This window comes from Cyprinus carpio, chromosome B25 (genome assembly GCF_018340385.1).
Source record: "Cyprinus carpio isolate SPL01 chromosome B25, ASM1834038v1, whole genome shotgun sequence".
Classification (NCBI taxonomy): Eukaryota; Metazoa; Chordata; class Actinopteri; order Cypriniformes; family Cyprinidae; genus Cyprinus; species Cyprinus carpio.
In genome coordinates, this window is record NC_056621.1 from 3,328,913 (window position 1) to 3,347,030 (window position 18,118).

The 18,118-nt window shown below is 32.3% G+C and overlaps 1 long non-coding RNA gene across 6 annotated transcripts in view; it reads left to right on the forward strand.

The window, feature by feature from the left end:
• Nucleotides 1–14,379, forward strand: part of LOC109081955 — a 42,725-nt gene extending 28,346 nt beyond the window's left edge. For 5 of the 6 annotated variants that reach the window (XR_006158550.1, XR_006158553.1, XR_006158549.1 and 2 more), the window contains 3 exons: nt 267–335; nt 444–1,179; nt 4,976–7,145. This is a non-coding gene — a long non-coding RNA (uncharacterized LOC109081955). Of the gene's footprint in view, nt 1–266; nt 336–443; nt 1,180–4,975; nt 7,146–13,923 lie in introns of those variants that run through there. The other variant, XR_006158552.1, reaches the window with a different exon arrangement.
• Nucleotides 14,380–18,118: the final 3,739 nt, after the last annotated feature.

Genomic DNA, 18,118 nt, shown 5'->3' on the forward strand with positions numbered 1-18,118 from the left:
TTCCGCCCTCCCACTTCTCTCTCTCTCTTTTTCTCTCTCTTTCAAGTGCAAGGCCATGTGGGACGTCTGATGAGGAGTTTCACCCCTCTACGTCTCCAGTTTCATATCTCTCTTTCCCTCTCCACCGTTCTTTCGCTTTCCGTACGGGTTCCTCGAGCTCCGCTGTTTTTGCAAGGTGGAGACCCACTGGAGACTAGTTTAGAGAGTGTAAGGGGGATAAAGGGGAAAGAAAAAACCAAGCTTCTTCTTTTTTTTTTTTTTTACAGTGAGGGCCTCCTGACTAGAGCGCGAAAGAGGCTCCCCCACAAGCCTGCCAACACGCTCCCAGATTTCCAGTATGTTTCTGTGCTTTTTCATGCACCCGATTGCGGAATTTTAGCAAGGTTTGCAACTGCATTCGGTTTGCGAAGTGCCTATTTTGACATTTTCTTTTTCAATTTCAGTGAGCGGCCGAGTCCACCTTGACCCGCAGCCCACGCCGGTGCAGGGCCAGGCCAAAAACCTGCTGGATTTGCCAATTGGAAGTACTGACCTACGACTTACCCGTTCCCGATGCATTCGGACAGGGGATTCCGGAGTGAAGCTGCTCCACTCTGGGACAGGTGCCAATTGCTCACAAAAGGCGAGTGAAAATATCAGTGATCTGCACAAGGAAACGTCGGGGGTGAGTGGAAAATGCAAACTCGCATGCATCCGTGCAACTAACGCAGAAAAAAGTGAAGGATGGTTGCGAGGGGAGGGGAAGACACAGAAAAAGAGGATCGTGAAAGAAGAGGTGGGGGCGTTTATTCAAGCCTGTTTGATGCTCCTCGGGCCTTCGAGAGCCGATCGCATGTGCCGTGGTAACTGCGGGACCATTTGCATGTGGCAGACACGCTAATTGTGTGTTTGCTAACACGCACCATTCAGCGAGACGCGCTCCGGTCCACAGACGGTGTTCACACACGCCTCCCAGACGCCCCGGAGGCCTCCTATTGTTCCAGAGGCCCAGCCGAACAGCCGGAGAGCCTAACCAGAGCCCTATGCTGGCCTGCCGAGAGGAGAAACTGGAATTGGAGACCAGACGGGATAACGGAACGGGACGGACTCGCAGCCCCTCTCTCTCTTTCTCTCCGCAGCAAGAAAAAAGAGGCCTGTGGGAAGCGCTGCCTCCGGACGCTGACGTCCTCGCAGATGTGTGTAAGTCACAGCAGCGTGTGCAAATCTGTGTGTATGTGTGTGTGCATGCTTTTTTCCCTTTTCGATACACTGATTGCTTACATGATGGAAGCATTTATAACATACATTTCGGAAGCACAGCGTACGGCGATTAAAATGCACTGATTCAGATAAAATGCAAAGACACCGGCAAACTTCTTTTGTGCATTTTCACATTGTTTGCAATTTGAATTTACGAAGCGTCGCGGAATTCAGTACTATTCTGAAATGCCTGCAAATGCAGTAAACTCTCCAAAATAAATTTCTGATTACAATTATGTATCTTAAGTTTGCTTATGCTGATCGTTTTCAACCATGTTGATAACTGAAACTTTTTTATATAGCGGCCTTGTTTTATTAAATATAACATGGTGAAAAATGTATTTTGCAGTATTTAAATTTGGGTCAAAATGTTGTTAAATCTTACTAAATTATAATCGGTAGCAATAATCCTGGCTTTACTCTTTGTATTTGGCCTCTGTTGAATTACAATCTTGGCAACAGAACTGGGTCTTTGATCCATTGTACTGAGCTAACTGTGATTTTTATTCATTGCAATCTTTTTCTTCTTTGAATTTAAATATATTTATTTTAATTGCCATTGTATACAGTGATTTTTTTTTTTTTGTATGTGTGCTTTTTGATCAAATATATTTTAAACCCTCTGTTAAGGTAATGTGTTTGCACCATGCATTTTAAAAGCAACAAAATTGTTATATATTCCTGATAATTATGATTAACACATTTATGATCAATTTAATGTAAATTTCTTTTTTAAGTTTTTAAGACAATATGGCGTCCCTAAATTTTAGATATAATTCATATATTTATATGTATCGGGGTATTTTATAAATTAAAGCTAAATATTGAAACACTAGATTTTATAAATATATTCCCGAAATAATATTACAGTGAATTCTGAAACTAGAACAATATTTATTTACTATTGGTTATTTCTGATTTGTAGAATTTGGGATTGTGTTTTTTGTAAAGGTCGGTTGTTTCTAATAATTCTCAGGTAGTTTTTAGGACAGAGAGTTTGATATTGTGCTGTAACGCGTGTAAATTTATGCCTTCCAGCCAAATACTCCTGCTATAACTGTTATTGTGGGTGTGGAATTATTCAATTGGAGTCCCGGATTGTGGCCTAGTGTGTGTGTGTGTGTGTGTGTGTGTGTGTGTGTGTGTGTGTGTGTGTGTTTGTGTGTGATTTTACCTGCAGTTGTCATTGAATTTGCTGACTTTGGGATTTCACTGTGGTTGGCAAAGAACTACCAAAGCAGGAACAGGGCACTTCATCGAACGCGGAGACTTCTAACATTTTAATTGTGAATTATATATTAGCTCCACATGCTTGCACACACACACACTTTTACAGAAGTTTTTCAAAAATACATATATCTCACAGCTTAAAATTGAATTTTGGGATAGTTCTAAATATTTGCATCTTGATTGGTCAGGCATGCAGTTAGAAGTACTTAAAAACACATATTTATTATGGCAAAAATTTACTACACAGCTTTAAATTGAATTTTGGGATAGTTCTAAATATTTTTGAACTCGATTGGTCTCACACACACACACACACGGCCTGCAGTGAGAGGTTCTCATTCCTCAGTAATTTGGGCCTCAGTGTGTGTGAAGTCCACCATTTTGGTTCAGTGTGTGAATTGAGCTCTTTCGGTATTTTAAGTCAATATAGAAAAAATGGTTCTATTATATTGACAAAATTAAACCCCAGACAGCAGATTAATTGTTTTAGAGTTGCCACTATATTTTAAGACAGTAATGTTCTGTCGAAAGTAGTTTATTTACCAAAACACACACACACAAGTCCTGGTTTTATTTCATAATTTAATTATTTTGTGCACATTTGTTGAAAACTGAAACACTGGCTCATATCATATGTATGTACACACACTTTTACCTTTTACCTTTTAAGGTCCTCACTTAGATAAAAGCGATCCTTAATTGAAATCAGTGTTTTGTTTTTTAATTTTGTGCAAAGTGCAAAATGATTCGTACAGGTTTTAGAGTTAGTCTATTAATTATAATTAGCTTTATATTAAATCTGTATAATTTTAATGGTAAAATATATGTGTGTGTGTGTTTTGCATTGTCGTCAGCATGTGTGTGTGTGTGTGTGTACTCGCCTTTTAATTTTTTTTAACTAAACTAGCAAACACACAATAACCAGAATTGCAGATATTATAACACGTATAACATTTAGTGACACTTTTAGTGTGTGATTGTGAATTGTTGTCTATTAACGTGTGTATTGTCTAACCTACTGTAGACATTTTAGTCCCAAAATAACACTGCAGAATCACGGCTTTTATGATGCACTGCAGGACATTTATTGTGCTGCATTTTATGTTTGGTTAAATCCATTTAAGTTTTTTTTAAACCTATTAAATTCGTAGTAATTGTCTTTGTTTCTGATGTTTTGCATGTAATATGTTTGAGACATTACCAGTGCAATACAAAGACACGCAACATTCATTCCGTACATTTTTAAATACACTGCACAAATGTTCGTGTAATATAACGAATTATATATTTAATCATAATTTGTTTCTCTTCTCCAAAGTCCGAACTTTCATTGAGTTCACCACAATGTTAGGATAATTTGTGTTAGCTGACAGATTTATTGGGTCATTTACTGCTAGATAATCCTTTGTAAAGTTTGTTGCATGATTGTTAGTGGCAAAACGGATTTACACATCTTTTCGTGTTTTTGCCATTTTGTTTTACAGAAAAGTGAGACAAAAAAAAGTAAAAGGATGAAAGAGTGTGTGTTCGTGTGCATGTATAGTCATGAAGAGTCACTTACATAATTAAAATACAATTATAGTCCCACAATTTACATGTTTATCATGTTAATGTTCAATAGTGTAATTAAAAATTAATATATTTTTAAAGTTTTACATTTTTATTGTTTTTGATTGTTGTACGCTAAATCGATAACAAAATATTACATATTATATTTAAATGTATATTTTAAAATGAATTATCTAAAATATGTTCTTTAAAAAAAAAAAAAAAAAAAAAACTCTGCACAGTACTTAGGTTCATAATAAAGAAATAAAGCATGTCAAAGAAAATTTATTTTAATGCATAAAAGAATACAAATCTTCACACATCACAACACATTTTAACTTTTGAACTCTAAAAGCTTAGATTTGTTTTGTTTTTTTGGAAATTCTCAGTTATTCTTTAATAATTATAAATGTGTCCATACTGGATTCATTAGATAATGATGCTAATTTCTGTTTTTTTTTTTTATCTTTGTTTTAAGTTACAACACCTTGTATTTTTTATATTTGTACTAGCTCGTTTTTAGTTTGTAAATGAAAATTATGTGCTTTAATGAGAAATGCATTCAAAATTTGTTGGCATTTTTCCAACTAATGTCATGTCTTTTTTTTTTTTGCAGAATCACCAAATATAAAATTTGTAGGACATCTTTTTGAATTGCATATTCACATTTAACCTCCTCTGTTCAGTTTTTCATAATCAGCTGATTTAATAATCACTAATTACTTCACCTTTTGTTGATCTTTGATAAATAATTCCTCACAGTCATCAATTAAGCATATTGATGATTTACTTCAATAAACAAATAGCGAAATGTTTATGAAAAGCATGGATTAATTAAAAAAAAAGTGTTATTTCAGGATCACATGTATAGAGTGAAATACCACAAATACAGCAGTAACTGTGTTTACATATATAAGTATTACAATTATAATAATATATGTTGTGTCTTTTTCTTCAGGCAAAAGTAGAGTTTGAAATGGACTAACCAAGATGCAGCCCTGCACAGGTCAGTACGGATATTATTATCTTTTATAACTACTTTAATAACATGGGGAAAAAATTTTAATTTAGGAAATGAATGCCTGTGCATTTAACAATCTCATGCGGTGGCTTTATATTTATTGATTAGATGGTCTGTATTCTAAACTATAAGATGAACTGAAATGCATTGATTGTTTTTTCACAATTATTTTATTTGTTTAATGAATCAGAAATATTTTTTTTTTTAGAAAAGAGTAGTTTCACTACTGTTTCTAAACAGTATAATGAATATAATACACATTTGTATGTTCTACCCTGGTGGAAAACACATTTACTTTCTTATGCACCTGATAGTGTCGCCCTCTAGAGTCCAAAGCCAACTTGACAATCCCATAATAACAAAGCAGATGTCAAAATTCATGTGTGAATTGCCCAGTGCAGTTACCACCGTAGAGCTAAACTTTAATAGAATCACTAAATTGTCCAAAAGAGTAAATAAAGCAAGACACTACAGGCAAAAACATTTTTTTTTTTTTCATGCACTGGTCAGTTCTGGGATTTTGCTTTTCATAATGTGTTGACTTAAGGCAAATTATACTTTTTTATTGCACTTAAACTATTTGCATTTGTAGATTTCAATTACAATATTTTATAATATTTTATATTTAATATTTTATATATTCAATAACAATTTTCTCAAAATGAGTTTGTCTCTCCACTTCAGCAGCACTTACATACACCAAAATTTACAGTTTTATTCCTGTTTATATTCTGAAGGATTTCATAGAAGGGTTTGTTCATGTGTCATTCACCTGATTTTATTATTGAACTTTATCTCTTTATGTTTGTAGATTTCAATTACGCTGCATATCTTTAAAGGTCGTTTACTCAAAACGAGTTTGTTTCTCTACTTCAGCAGCACTCACATACACCAAATTTTAAAGTTTTATTCCTCTCTATATTCTGAGGCTTTTTATAGAAGGGTTTTTTTATATGTCATTTATACATCATTTTATTCCTAACAGCATAGTGAAAATGACTTTATTTTGGCTTTTGACAGTATTTACTAAATTACGAAGCAATAAAAACAGAAATCCAAAATCCCATCTGTAAAAACCTTTTACTCTAATATGTAAATAGAATGAAATTAGAATTTTGAATCAGGCTTTGTCCAGTGTTCATATATATGTTCTGGAAATATATGTAAATGACTGCACATTTTATTAGATAATGCATCATTTGTTTTTGTTTTTAAATAATTTTTCAGAAAATTGTGATGCAAAAAAAATGTCTGCAATTCTTAATGGAACTGGGGAAGTATGGTAATATATTTTGGTTCATTTTTTTAACCCAGTTCATCTGTGGTATTTTGCATTAACTCCTAGTGCAGCCGCTGTGGACATATTTCCAGATTTAGTCTTGATTGTGAATGATCCACATGTCATTTCGCCTACCCACAAGTCACGACAAAACTGTGGGTGCTAACAGAGCTCCTATCTAGTTAAGATGTTTTTATGCTTTTATTGAAGTTTTCATTTTTTAAATAATGTAATTTCATCCTCCTGAGTGGAGGGTGAGAGACTTGTTCAAAGGCAGCTGGATGTTTTATCACTGACAGTAAAATGTCTTCAAATTTGTGGAATAATTTGTTTTTGGTTAATATTTGTCAAAAATTGGTCAAGTGTGTTAAACTGTTGCCATCATCTTGTTTACAGCTGATTATTATTTGTTATGTTTACAGTAGCTGATAAATCAAGTGCAAGTCATGTGATCTGTGCCTATATTTCTGAGTTTGCTCTGAAATGCACAACTTTGGACAGAACAAAAATGAGTTGGAGATGAGCATTGTAGGCTATCACTCTTAAAAATAAAGGTTCTTTATTAGATACTTCTCTAAAAAAATAAAGTTTCCAAAAGGGGGTTTCATAGGGATGCAACAGAACCTTTCAGTGAACCATCTTTTTTCTTAGTGTGAAGAACATTGTAATAATCTGAAAAAACCTTTTTCTGCTATACAGAACCATAAAGGTTCCATGGATGTTAATAGTTCTTCATGGAACCATCAGTGCCAATCTAGAACCTTTATTTTTAAGAGTGTAAAGAATCTTTTGTGGAATGGAAAGGTTCTATTAATGTTAAAGGTTCTTCATGGAGCCATAAAAGCCAAAAATAAAGATTCCAAAAAGAGGTTTTCGCAGTGATGCCATGGAAGAACCATTTTTGGTTCCCCAAAGAACCCATCAGTTATCAGTTCTTAAAATAACCTTTTTTTTCTTAGTTTGAAGAACATTTTAATAATCTGACAAACCTTTTTCCATTATAAAGAATCTTTTGTGGAATAGAAAGATTGGAAGTTAAAGGTTCCTCGTGGAACTGTAGATGCCAATGAGAACCTTTATTTTTAAGAGTCAAAGAAGGTTGTTTATATGATTTAAAATGTTCTTAACACTAATAAAAAAGGCTTCTTTTAAGAAGTGTTCACAGAATGATTTTTTTGGAGCCCAGAGTTAGTCTTCTAAGACGGTGCTGCGAAAACCCCCTTTTGGAGCCTTTTAAGAGAACAAGAAAGAAATAACAGCATTCCTTCTTATTTAGCCGCTTAATTGTCACCAACTGACTGCATGTAAATAAGCGCCTTCACAGCATCCATCTGTCCCTCTCAGAGTCCTGACCTTGGATCTGAGCCACAAACTTATTTTTTCAGCATTGGCAAGGATCTATAGCAGCATTGTGATCTCTCTCACCACCTTTACCAGCTGAAATCCCTCCTAGTTTGGCTAGTTATAGCACTGTTGGGGAATATCTATCTTATTTATCTCTGGAAAATAACTCACACTGGGTGAAATCTGCATTGTTAATTGTTTGTTAGTTCACAGTTTTGATGTGCATCTCGTAAATTATTTTTGTGTATTTGTTATTTTTATGTTTCCATCATAGTATATGCACTTCTTGCAAGATAAAAATAGTCATAAAAGTTTTGTTAAAAAAATTCATGAACATATTGAAAATTATTTTTTTGTAATTACTGTTTTATATTTGAATATGGATATGAAAATAGTTTTTCCCAGAAGCACTTGACTTAATATAAGAGCAAGAGCAGTAAAACAGGTTTGTTTGCTACTAGTAAGCAATGCTAGTCTTACACAAAAGGCCAGGAATGCTAAAAGTTGAGTTGAAATAATCATTTGAGCAAATTATTCAGCCACATTGAGTTAAACTTGCATGACCTTTTTTGTGCATTTAGTAAATTATTTGTTAAACCTGTTTCCATCAAAATATATGCACTTCTTGTTAGATAACGACATTAAAAAAATACATTTTTAATGAACATTTTAAAATTTCATTTGGGGGAAGAAAAAAGGTGTTTCCATCCAACATTTTCTATGCAATAAAAAATTAGAGGAAGGGCATCTGGCTGTTATTATTGTTTTATAATTGATTATGGATTAAAAAATATATAAATATTTTTCCCGAATCACTTGACTTACTCTTAGAGCAAAAAAGTAAAACTGGTTTGTTGGCTGCTAGTAAGCAATGCTAGTTTTACGCAACAGGCCCAGGATTGTCATCGTACCAGTTACTGCTGTTCCCCTACTTGGTTTTGGCAAGAAACACCATCCATATTGCTGTGTAAAAATGAATTCTGATCTATATTGCATAACTGTACCCAATGCACACGGATTTCCATGCCACCTCCTGTAGGAGCGCAGCACAGAAATCTCTCTGAGAGTTCCTTTCCCACCAACCTGTGTCTGCTTACATTTCCACCGAGCAGATGGCCACGCAGCATGGCATGGGATCTCACACGGTGTGACGCACTCACATATGTAACGGGAAAACTTCACAAGCGGACCAGGAGAAATTTGGGTTATTTTTCTGATTGAAAGTCTCTCTAAACTAGCTACCACATCTTAAGGGTTTTTAGATCATGCTACGTTCCACAGCTACAAGTGAAATATAAATTTGCTATCAAAAATAGTAACCTCAGTACAATTAAAAATGCCATAATTGTGTAAAATTTATATATATATATATTATTTATCATCTTACCCATTATTGCATCCACAATTGCACCCAAAAATGAAGTTTTGCTGAAATCTTCTCATCCTCAGGCCATCCAAGATGCAGATGAGTTTGTTTCTTCATCAGATTTGGAGAAATCCAATGGAGCAAATCAGTGGATCCTCTGCAGTGAATGGGTGCCGTCAGAATGAGAGTCCAAACAGCTGATAAAAACACCACAATAATCCACAAGTAAACCACTCCAGTCCATCAATTAATGACTTAGAAAAGCCAAAAGCTACATGTTTGTAAAAAAACAAATCCATCATTGAGACATTTTTAACTTCAAACCTTTGCTTCTGGTTAAAATACGAGTCCTCTGTCCATGATATTGCTTTCTCAAATGAAAAATTTTTCTTGTCTGAATCAGGAGAGAAATCTGTACATATCAAGCACCAATTACAAGCCAAAGCAGCTCTAATCAAATATGTGGGTGGATTTTGATATGAGATGACAACAGATGATGGACTTTTTGACTGGAGAAGGACTCATATTTTAACCAGTTTAAAGTTAAAATGCCTTGATGATGGATATGTTTCTCACAAACACACAACTCCTCTCTTCTCAAGATGTTAACTGATGGACTGGAGTGGTGTGGATTATTGTGATGTTTTTATCAGCTGTTTGGACTCTCATTCTAATGGCACCCATTCATTTCCATTGGTGAGCAAGTGATGTAATGCTACATTTCTCCAAATCTGATGAAGAAACAAACTCATCCTAATCAAATAAAATCAAAAAAAGTAAATAATAAATACAATTTAAATTGATGGACAGGATATTGTTATTGGGTAAATTAAAATAAAAAAGTATGTAATTTTACATTGAAATACATTTTAATGCACTTTTTTATTTTAATTAAATGATTACTCATTACTGATTACTTGAGAGATAGATAGATAGATAGATAGATAGATAGATAGATAGATAGATAGATAGATAGATAGATAGATAGATAGATAGATAGATAGATTATGATATGATATATATTAAGATTGTTTTATATTTGCTTCTGGATTCTAAAATGCATTAATGCATAACAAATGCAATTAAGATTTCCAATAAAAACTCAAAAAGTTTCAAACTTATATCTCACACAAAGCTATTGTATATTATAAAGAGCGATGCATTAACTATTTCACTGGGGGGTTTTTTAGGAACTTGACAAACATGGTCACTATGAATCATCATTACATGGAAAGAACAGAAAGAAGAAATTCTCCTGAAGTGTTTGACGCATATGCGGGTGAGTGGGCTAAATAATTGTGATTCTGTGGCTTTAAGGCTCCTGGCGTGGCGTGGGGTACAGTACACGAGACTGTAAGCGGCTGAGAGTGGGCTTGTCAGGTGCTGTTGGCAAAGGTTAGCGCTCCGCTTTAATAACAGGATGCAGCTGCTCTCCTTCATGAATACACCAGACTGACTCTGACCAGAGACACGGAACATAAGTCTTTTCTGGCCTGTCACTAAATCGCTTTTTCACATTGTATCAGTTACAGGGAACTAAGGTTAACAAGGCTAGTTTGGCCGAAGAGCAGTTCAGTTGAGGTTACGTTGAGTCGCTGGTGGAACAGCTTTGGCCGAGAGCCTCCATTGGCCATTGTCTCGCAGTTATGACAAATACGGTGTACGTTTGGGGAAATTATGAACAAATAAGGTGGAAACAGTTGCTGGAATGATAGCGGGGAGGAAATCAGAGCAAGCCGTATTCCTCTGGCTATTGTTGGTGTGAACCTGATCTGGCCCTCATTGATTGATCATTGCTCCCCATTCCTCGTCTCTTTAAAGTATCTCTTTTTTTTTTTTAAACGTTTTTTAATGATGCCATAGTAAAGAAAATGCTCACGGAAATAGTAATGAGATTAAATGGTCTATTCAGTCACATTATTTGTTGAGGTAAAGTCAAATGACCTGTTTAATGTGCCTTTAGTAAATTATTTGGTAAATGTGTTTTCATCCTAGTTTATGCACTTAATCTTTTTTTGGAAAAAAATGTCATAAAATTTCAAATAAAACAACTAATGCACATTTTTATTTATTTATTTATTTTAGTTTGTTTGTTTGTTTGATTCTAATCCAGCATTTTTTCATGAAATACCCCAAAATTTGAATAAAAATGTGTGTATAGACAACAGGGTATTGTTATTGTTGTTTGATATTTTACTTTGGATAAAATCAAATAATGAAATTTTACAAAAAAAAATATAGATTTTATTTAAAACAATTACTGTTTTATTTCCATATTGCTTTATTTTATTTTATTTTATTTTCAGCTTTTTTATGCAACACCCCAAATGCTTAATAATTTGAATAAAAATCAGTGTATGCGCAACAGGATATTGTTATTGTTTGATATTTTGCTTCAGATAAAATCAAATAGTGTAATTTTACAAATTAAAAATGAAAAGATTACTATTTTATGTCCATACTGCTTTATTTTTTATTTAATTGAATTTTTCTTAATCCAGCATTTTTATGCACTACCCCAATAAAAATTAATGTTTGGACAGCAGGATATTTTTATTTTTGTTTGACATTGTACTTCGGATAAATAAAATAATGTAATTAATATGTATATTCCTAATGCACATTTTGAAAATTTTACTTGAAAAAATTACTTTACTATTTTATTTTATTTCCTTCCTGCTTTATTTTTAATTATTTATTTATTTTTTCTAATCTGTGCGATATGCCAAAATATAATATCACAGTTCTGACCATTTTCTCAGAATTCTGAGATTTTATGCAGATTTTTCAGGAATTTTTGATGAATAGAAAATTCAGAAGAACTGCATTTCTTTGAAATGATTATATATATTTTTTTTTTTTGTAGTATTAGAAATGTTATTAATCTCACTTTTGATCCATTTAATGCATCCTTGCTGAATAAAAAAAAAAAAAAAAAATAAAAAAAACTGTACTGACCCCAAAACTCCAAAACAGACATTTCTGATTGGTTTGCATGTTTGCATGCTTGTGCTGTGTATTTGTGACTTTGGCCTGTAGCTGCGTTGGCCCTCATGCCCTGCGCTGTAACTCATGAGATCACGCAGGGGTCCTCCCCCACAGCCAGAGTCCCGCCCATCTGTAACAGGAGCTGCTGGCATATAAAAATAGCTGCTTCAGGCCTCTGCCCTGTGAACCCGGGGCCCGCCGAGCCTCTCCTGCTCTGTTTAGTGTCTCCTGAGCAAACTCAGCTGTCTGGATTCCTCCCGTCTGCACCTAGGGCCCCTTGGGGCCGCCGCATCGGCGCGGGACGATCCTAATTAAAGGGTGTGCTGGGTAGCACAGTAGCACAGTTTTATGGGGTTTTCAGTCCAGTAATTTATTCAGTTTTATATGCAGTTTATACAGGTAATGATATGAACGCACCTATTAAATGGTGAGCATATTTCCTGAATTATGATTCTGTTTTGTTGAGCTTGAAGTCAAGGTTGTCTAACTGTCCTGCAATCTTAACAAACCATAAATAATACTAAAATAATAATAATAATAATAAATGGGTTTACTTGAAATAAATGTTAACCAAAACAAAATATTTGTAAAACGATTTTTCAGTTAGTTTCCGTTAAGGCAACATCATTTTGATTTGACTTGAAGAATTCAACTAAATAAACTAAAACGAATAAGTAAGAAATCTGTGTGTCAAGGTCAGTAAGTCTTCGATAATTCTGTCTGAGTTATCAAGCTCAAGTTATTCATGATTTAGAAATTCAAAATGTTCCTTTGAAAAATCTCAAAAAAATGATTTAAAAATTCAGAAAATTGCTTTATGTTAGCAAAACTAGCATTTTTTTCAATTGATTTTCATTAAATTAGTCAATAAATAAAAACTTTGAAATGAAATGACTGATAATGAAAAATATTTAGCAAATATTAAAATAAGTAAAATATTAATTTAAATATTTTTATTTTACTGCTTCATTTTTAATGCCAATATTTAAATACAGGTAAAATAAACAAATATTTAAATATTAAATAAAATATTTTAATACATCATTTAAAAAAGTATATAAAATGTTTATTTTTATTATTTTGTCTAATCTAAATTTGATATAATTTAATATAAATATTTATACATATTTTATGAGGTTTTCAGTTGACAAATATGAAACAAATATTTAAATATTGAAAAAAATGTATTATAATATTTGTATATATTTATTAATAATATATACATATACACACACACACACACACACACACACTTGAACTAAAATATTTAAATATAAATATTTATACATACTTTGAGGTTTTCAGTTGACAAATATTAAACAAATATTTAAATATTAAAAAATAAATATTTATTGCTTAATTTTTAACACCAATATTTAAATAATTAATTAAATATTTAAATATTAAATATTATAATACATAATTAAAATACATATTTAAGAAATATATATATTTTTTATTTTTTATTTGCTTTACTTTAAATTTAAACTGAACAAAATATTTAAATATAAATATTTATGCATATTTTGAGGTTTTCAGCTGACAGTAGAGATCTGACACAAACAATAGCAAGAATAGAGGTTGGGATTATAAAATAAGCAAATATAAAATAAGCAAATATTAAATATTTAAATATGGAAAAAAAAACTTAATTAAAATAAGTGTGTAAATATTTTAAAAAATATATATAATTTTTTTTTACTCTAAATTGAAACAATAAAATGTTTAAAAATATTAAAAATATAAATTATGTTTCATGGGTAGACAGAAGGCAGGTTGGGAAATGACACAAACAGGATTTGGCTTTTCCTCATGCGTCTTTACCAGACCCAAATCTGAGCTATTCCTAAAGAAAACACTGATCATAAAATCAGCAGAAACTGACAGACTTGTTTTTCTTGGTTACAGATGCAGACAGACAGAGATGAAGACAGAACAAGAGTTTGAAACGCTTCTCTTCATGAATAGTTTGCTTGTTTCGTATCCGAGTTCATTTCCTCTCTCCATCTGTTCGGTTCTGAGTGTGGACCCCGCAGGTGCTGTTGAAGACCGCTGCTTCACGTGTCTGCTGTGATGTGTTGAGGACATCTCTCCAGCGGATCCCACTGTCCTTTGGGGTGAGGTAGTAGGTTGTATAGTTTTAGGGTGACACCCTTCCTGTTAGATAACTATACAACTTACTGTCTTTCCTGAAGAGGCTGTAATATCACCGTCATCTTCCCCATTAAGCCTGACCACGGATGGACCAGTGTTATTTTAGTATTATTGCTCAACTGTTATAGTTTTTGTTCATCTTTTGAATTCAATTTTATTTTAACATTTTCAGGTTTCATTTTAATTTCAGGCAAAGGTTTAGTGTTTTTTCATCATTTGTATTTTTATATATTTTTAAATCATTTTAATTTATTCATTTTAGTTTAATTTGTAATTTTGATGTCTGAGATGTGGCAAGTAGCTGAAATAAGGTAGTTATATATATTTTTCATTTGTTGTAGTAATGAGGTGTGTGTGTGTGTGTGTGTGTGTGTGTGTTATTTTATATATTTTAATATATTTTTAGGTCTTTCTGTTTTCATTTTGAATTTTAGTCAAGGTTTCGGTGTGTTTTTGTCATTTTTTTAAATTAGTTTTAGTTTTTGTTATGTTTCAATAGTTTTTAATACTTTTTATTTATTCGTTTTAGTTTATTTAATTTGTTATTTTAATACTTTATATTAAATGTAATAATCTCTCCATATATTTAATAAATATTTATTTTTTATTTTATATATAATGTATATATATATATTTTTTAAATAGTCATATATTTTAGAATGTTTATTTGTATATTTTAATTTTAAAAAATAGCTTGTAATTTTAATATATTTATATATTTTTATCTCTTTTTTTTTTTTTTATACAGTTTAGTTTGTTAACCTTAATAACCCACACAGCTGGGACAGATGAAGTCTCTGGGATGGACAACATTCATCAACAAATCATTAAAACTGAATTACATGATGTGCATATTTGGATCGAATGATTAATTGATTTCTTGATTTTGATTTGAGGATATTAAATGATTTCCCAGAAGATCTTTTTGTTAAGAAACGTTTCAGATCACTGTGATTGATTTTTCCCTACTGCTTCCGCTGCAGTTTTTTTCGAGGAAAGTTTTCGCAGATGTGCGCTTCAAAAGTACTTTGCAGAAATATGAGATCATTTTGTCATTCGCATTATGGAAGTTGGGAGAATATTTCAGCATCTGGAGGTCTCAGCAGTCATCTGTAGTGCGATCTTTGGCATGAAGGTGATTGTTTTGCAGGACTGTGATCTCGGGACGCTCCTGATGTTCGTACAGGGTGAGGTAGTAGGTTGTGTGGTTTCAGGGTAGTGATTTTGCCCCATCAGGAGATAACTATACAACCTACTGCCTTCCCTGGAGGGCAGCGACACAGCAGCAGTCTTCCAGCAGGAGGCGCCGCTTCTCACACCTTCAACACTGACAGGTACAGTACATCAACTACACACACATACTACCAGCACACTTTACATTTAACAGCCCTTTTCCACTATCAGCTACCTTTTGTGGACTGGAAATATGGAGCAATAATAAAAGAAGCTTTATTTGTTATCCATCAAACTTGTCTGTTTTTATTTTAGGATTACAGGTCATTAATAATATGATTACTTGAACTATATTATTTTATGATTACAAGTTATTTCTTAATTTTATATATATATATATATATATATATATATATATATATATGAAAATATTTATAATAATTTTATGCTGTTTTTATTTTTAGATTAAATTTATTTTTATTTCTATGAATGTTTAATTTTATTAACCATATTATTAATCAACTATAATCATAAAATAAATAAAAAATAATAAAAAATAGCCAAATAAATTTTAAAAAGATTAGTTAAGATGATCAAATACAAACAGCATTCACAATTATTATTTTCTATAGCTACAAAAACAAAACAAAAAAGCATGAGCCCACCTTCCTGTTTCAACAGAAAATATGTTAGAAATAATATTAATATTATATAAATATAAAGATTATTATGAGAATATAATTCAGCAATATCTGTTTATCTTCACTGAGCAAGAATATTTATAGATCGCATCTGTCATATGCAATAAACCAGACTGTTAATAAAGATGTCTTGTGTCGTCTTATTTCACATTGCCTGAGAAAGAAATGACTCTTTGAATAAGAAATGAAATATCAAATACAATAGCTTGAGAAATACTGACTGAATTAAGATTGCAGTGACTTTTTTGCACACACTTTGTAAAGGAGCTCATCTAATCACATTATTTCCTGACCACCAGAACACACAAGATTTTATGAAACGCGTTTAACGAGTATCCTTCAGTTGTGTATTGTGTTTGTTTATTGCATTTATAACCAGAAATTTAATCTAATGCAAACAATTGTAACCAACTCATGGCCACTGCACCATCGCACAAATTAGTGTTGATTTAGAGGTCGTCTCTAAGAAATAATCAAACATAGATTTAATATAACAACAAATAAATGTGCAATTTGAAAAAAACACATAATACCATGTATGCTTTCATCAATATTACATAAAAAAGTCAATTAAACATTATTTTAAATAATTTAAATAGCATTTGTGATGGTAAGGTTTTTGGCTTCTCCCTCACTTTTCTTTTTCAGCAGGACTTTTAATTTGCAAAATGAAAAATTACATAAAATCACATTTGCTTATTGTTCTAAATATAGTTTCATTGTTATGCAATGTTTTTGGCACAAGTATGCATTTTTTTTCTATAAAGTATATCATTTTATTGGTGTCCCCTTGATTTCACGTCAGCCCTGTTACCCTCATCTAAAAACCCTTGTGAAATAATGTTCATTCAGGTGACATCACTTCTGGGAGTTTACATCATCTCTCACTTAAAACACAAGCGTGTTTCTCTCTCACTTCTATAATCTTCTATTTTTTGATGATTTATGAGGCTTGACTGACGGGGGACATCATGCAGTGTCAATACTGTTTCCGTTTTTAAAATGTAAATTTAAACAATTATTACATTTAATATAATATCTACAAGCAAACTTATTTGAGAGTGTACAGTATGTGCTTTTGTGAACTCGACCATTAGCTAGAAATGAGCAAATTAGTTTGAAATTGTCAAACCTGTTACTGTCAACTTGTTACTCTTTAGAGGGACCGGTTCTGAGATGTGGGTAACAGGGATGACATTGATTAGGTGTGACCCGTTAAAGACTGTCTGTGTAAAATTCAAACATTTTAAAGGTCACCTTCAGTATATTATTGAGCTAATGTCTATAGCCTATCATTCAATTAAACTATAGTGTCTAGTAACGCTTGTGTCATAACGGGGTTGACAAAAGTAGCAAACCATGAGGTAGAAAAATAGTCATGAATTAGACTACATAGCCTGAGGTGGCACAATACAATTATTGTCATTTTAAGCTGTCTTCATTTCATGGATATTTAAAAAATATTGATTAAACTTATTTTATTTTTCACTTTTTCCAAGTGGAAAAGGCAACGATTTCATGGAATGACCCATGTACTGAGTCACAATTTTTGCTTTTGCGCCACAAAATAAGATTAACAGGCTGTGTGTGTGTGTGTATATATATATATATATATATATATATATAGTATATATATATATATATATATATATATATATGCCTGCATTTGTTAGGAACGCTTGTGTAATATTTCTGATTTTCTGCAAAATGGCGCTGAATCATATGGAAAACTGCTGAGCTAGCTTATGTTTTTTAGCCAGAGCATCATCATAACCTCATAACAGAGACATGGCGCCATCTGTTGGTCACCCTGATGCAGTGCGGACAGATAGATGTCGATATTTTCCATCAACTACCAGTATATCTCTGAAATGTACATGATTGCATATATAAAATGGTGCTATTAACGTTATTTGTTTAAATGCATATGCAAGGTGTATTTGATAATTTTCAAATGTAGTTACTATTTTTAATATATATTATTTTATTTTTTATGTTCATAGTTTATGTTATGTAATTATTATATATTTTTTCATATTTTGCAACCTGTGTATATATATATATATAGAGAGAGA